The following is a 5,156-nucleotide window of genomic DNA, read 5'->3' as shown; positions in this document are numbered from 1 at the left end:
ATTTCGACGCAAAACGACGATTTCTCGCCGATTTTCGTTGTTTTCTGGCTTGAATTCGCAAAGAAGAGCACGAAATCTACAAAATCATGACTTTTTACCAAGATTCAACGACTGAATTGCAAGAAAACAGCAGAATTCTGCACAAAATCATCAAAATTCTTACAGAAAACCGCATTTTTCGATGCAAAACGACGATTTCTCGCCGATTTTCGTTGTTTTCTGGCTTGAATTCGCAAAGAAGAGCACGAAATCTACAAAATCATGACTATTTACCAAGATTCAACGGCTGAATTGCAAGAAAACAGCAGAATTCTGCACGAAATCATCAAAATTCTTAGAGAAAACCGCATATTTCGATGCAAAACGACGATTTCTCGCTGATTTTCGAAGTTTTCTATCTTGAATTCGCAAAGAAGAGCACGGAATCTACAAAATCATGACTTTTTACCAAGATTCAACTGCTGAATTGCAAGAAAACAGCAGAATTCTGCACGAAATCATCAAAATTCTTTGAGAAAACCGCATATTTCGATGCAAAACGACGATTTCTCGCTGATTTTCGATGTTTTCTATCTTGAATTCGCAAAGAAGAGCACGGAATCTACAAAATCATGACTTTTTACCAAGATTCAACTGCTGAATTGCAAGAAAACAGCAGAATTCTGCACGAAATCATCAAAATTCTTATAGAAAACCGCATATTTCGATGCAAAACGAAGATTTCTCGCCGATTTTCGTTGTTTTCTGGCTTGAATTTGCAAAGAAGAGCACGAAATCTACAAAATCATGACTTTTTACCAAGATTCAACGGCTGAATTGCAAGAAAACAGCAGAATTCTGCACGAAGTCATCAAAATTCTTAGAGAAAACCGCATATTTCGATGCAAAACGACGATTTCTCGCTGATTTTCGATGTTTTCTATCTTGAATTCGCAAAGAAGAGCACGAAATCTGCAAAATCATCACTTTTTACCAAGATTCAACGGCTGAATTGCAAGAAAACAGCAGAATTCTGCACGAAATCATCAAAATTCTTACAGAAAACCGCATATTTCGACGCAAAACGACGATTTCTCGCCGATTTTCGTTGTTTTCTGGCTTGAATTCGCAAAGAAGAGCACGAAATCTACAAAATCATGACTTTTTACCAAGATTCAGCGACTGAATTGCAAGAAAACAGCAGAATTCTGCACAAAATCATCAAAATTCTTACAGAAAACCGCATTTTTCGATGCAAAACGACGATTTCTCGCCGATTTTCGTTGTTTTCTGGCTTGAATTCGCAAAGAAGAGCACGAAATCTACAAAATCATGACTATTTACCAAGATTCAACGGCTGAATTGCAAGAAAACAGCAGAATTCTGCACGAAATCATCAAAATTCTTAGAGAAAACCGCATATTTCGATGCAAAACGACGATTTCTCGCTGATTTTCGAAGTTTTCTATCTTGAATTCGCAAAGAAGAGCACGGAATCTACAAAATCATGACTTTTTACCAAGATTCAACTGCTGAATTGCAAGAAAACAGCAGAATTCTGCACGAAATCATCAAAATTCTTTGAGAAAACCGCATATTTCGATGCAAAACGACGATTTCTCGCTGATTTTCGATGTTTTCTATCTTGAATTCGCAAAGAAGAGCACGGAATCTACAAAATCATGACTTTTTACCAAGATTCAACTGCTGAATTGCAAGAAAACAGCAGAATTCTGCACGAAATCATCAAAATTCTTATAGAAAACCGCATATTTCGATGCAAAACGAAGATTTCTCGCCGATTTTCGTTGTTTTCTGGCTTGAATTTGCAAAGAAGAGCACTAAATCTACAAAATCATGACTTTTTACCAAGATTCAACGGCTGAATTGCAAGAAAACAGCAGAATTCTGCACGAAATCATCAAAAATCTTACAGAAAACCGCATATTTCGATGCAAAAGGACGATTTCTCGCCGATTTTCGTGGTTTTCTGGCTTGAATTTGCAAAGAAGAGCACGAAATCTACAAAATCATGACTTTTTACCAAGATTCAACGGCTGAATTGCAAGAAAACAGCTGAATTCTGCACGAAATCATCAAAATTCTTACAGAAAACCGCATATTTCGATGCAAAACGATTATTTCTCGCCGATTTTCGTTGTTTTCTGGCATGAATTCACAAAGAAGAGCACGAAATCTACAAAATCATGACTTTTTACCACGATTCAACGGCTGAATTGCAAGAAAACAGCAGAATTCTGCACGAAATCATCAAAATTCTTACAGAAAACCGCATATTTCGACGCAAAACGACGATTTCTCGCCGATTTTCGTTGTTTTCTGGCTTGAATTCGCAAAGAAGAGCACGAAATCTACAAAATCATGACTTTTTACCAAGATTCAACGGCTGAATTGCAAGAAAACAGCAGAATTCTGCACGAAATCATCAAAATTCTTACAGAAAACCGCATATTTCGATGCAAAACAACGATTTCTCGCCGATTTTCGTTGTTTTCTATCTTGAATTTGCCAAGAAGAGCACGAAATCTACAAAATCATGACTTTTTACCTAGATTCAACGGCTGAATTGCAAGAAAACAGCAGAATTCTGCACGAAATCATCAAAATTCTTACAGAAAACCGCATATTTCGATGCAAAACGACGATTTCTCGCCGATTTTCGTTGTTTTCTGGCTTGAATTCGCAAAGAAGGGCACGAAATCTACAAAATCATGACTTTTTACCAAGATTCAACGGCTGAATTACAAGAAAACAGCAGAATTCAGCACGAAATCATCAAAATTCTTACAGAAAACCGCATATTTCGATGCAAAACGACGATTTCTCGCCGATTTTCGTTGTTTTCTGGCATGAATTTGCAAAGAAGAGCACGAAATCTACAAAATCATGACTTTTTACCAAGATTCAACGGCTGAATTGCAAGAAAACAGCAGAATTCTGCACGAAATCATCAAAATTCTTAGAGAAAACCGCATATTTCGATGCAAAACGACGATTTCTCGCTGATTTTCGATGTTTTCTATCTTGAATTCGCAAAGAAGAGCACGGAATCTACAAAATCATGACTTTTTACCAAGATTCAACTGCTGAATTGCAAGAAAACAGCAGAATTCTGCACGAAATCATCAAAATTCTTTGAGAAAACCGCATATTTCGATGCAAAACGACGATTTCTCGCTGATTTTCGATGTTTTCTATCTTGAATTCGCAAAGAAGAGCACGGAATCTACAAAATCATGACTTTTTACCAAGATTCAACTGCTGAATTGCAAGAAAACAGCAGAATTCTGCACGAAATCATCAAAATTCTTATAGAAAACCGCATATTTCGATGCAAAACGAAGATTTCTCGCCGATTTTCGTTGTTTTCTGGCTTGAATTTGCAAAGAAGAGCACGAAATCTACAAAATCATGACTTTTTACCAAGATTCAACGGCTGAATTGCAAGAAAACAGCAGAATTCTGCACGAAATCATCAAAATTCTTACAGAAAACCGCATATTTCGATGCAAAAGGACGATTTCTCGCCGATTTTCGTGGTTTTCTGGCTTGAATTTGCAAAGAAGAGCACGAAATCTACAAAATCATGAGTTTTTACCAAGATTCAACGGCTGAATTGCAAGAAAACAGCTGAAATCTGCACGAAATCATCAAAATTCTTACAGAAAACCGCATATTTCGATGCAAAACGATTATTTCTCGCCGATTTTCGTTGTTTTCTGGCATGAATTCGCAAAGAAGAGCACGAAATCTACAAAATCATGACTTTTTACCACGATTCAACGGCTGAATTGCAAGAAAACAGCAGAATTCTGCACGAAATCATCAAAATTCTTACAGAAAACCGCATATTTCGACGCAAAACGACGATTTCTCGCCGATTTTCGTTGTTTTCTGGCTTGAATTCGCAAAGAAGAGCACGAAATCTACAAAATCATGACTTTTTACCAAGATTCAACGGCTGAATTGCAAGAAAACAGCAGAATTCTGCACGAAATCATCAAAATTCTTACAGAAAACTGCATATTTCGATGCAAAACAACGATTTCTCGCCGATTTTCGTTGTTTTCTATCTTGAATTCGCCAAGAAAAGCACGAAATCTACAAAATCATGACTTTTTACCAAGATTCAACGGCTGAATTGCAAGAAAACAGCAGAATTCTGCACGAAATCATCAAAATTCTTACAGAAAACCGCATATTTCGATGCAAAAGGACGATTTCTCGCCGATTTTCGTGGTTTTCTGGCTTGAATTTGCAATGAAGAGCACGAAATCTACAAAATAATGACTTTTTACCAAGATTCAACGGCTGAATTGCAAGAAAACAGCTGAATTCTGCACGAAATCATCAAAATTCTTACAGAAAACCGCATATTTCGATGCAAAACGATTATTTCTCGCCGATTTTCGTTGTTTTCTGGCATGAATTCGCAAAGAAGAGCACGAAATCTACAAAATCATGACTTTTTTCCACGATTCAACGGCTGAATTGCAAGAAAACAGCAGAATTCTGCACATCATCAAAATTCTTACAGAAAACCGCATATTTCGACGCAAAACGACGATTTCTCGCCGATTTTCGTTGTTTTCTGGCTTGAATTCGCAAAGAAGAGCACGAAATCTACATAATCATGACTTTTTACCAAGATTCAATGGCTGAATTGCAAGAAAACAGCAGAATTCTGCACAAAATCATCAAAATTCTTACAGAAAACCGCATTTTTCGATGCAAAACGACGATTTCTCGCCGATTTTCGTTGTTTTCTGGCTTGAATTCGCAAAGAAGAGCACGAAATCTACAAAATCATGACTTTTTACCAAGATTCAACGGCTGAATTGCAAGAAAACAGCAGAATTCTGCACGAAATCATCAAAATTCTTAGAGAAAACTGCATATTTCGATGCAAAACAACGATTTCTCGCTGATTTTCGTTGTTTTCTATCTTGAATTCGCCAAGAAGAGCACGAAATCTCTACAAAATCATGACTTTTTACCTAGATTCAACGGCTGAATTGCAAGAAAACAGCAGAATTCTGCACGAAATCATCAAAATTCTTACAGAAAACCGCATATTTCGATGCAAAACAACGATTTTTCGCCGATTTTCGTTGTTTTCTATCTTGAATTCGCCAAGAAGAGCACGAAATCTACAA

The sequence above is a fragment of the Gnatocerus cornutus genome, unplaced genomic scaffold (assembly GCF_029298725.1).
Source record: "Gnatocerus cornutus isolate USDA-ARS CGAHR unplaced genomic scaffold, icGnaCorn1.1 ctg00000022.1, whole genome shotgun sequence".
NCBI lineage: Eukaryota > Metazoa > Arthropoda > Insecta > Coleoptera > Tenebrionidae > Gnatocerus > Gnatocerus cornutus.
This window is presented reverse-complemented; position numbering follows the sequence as displayed.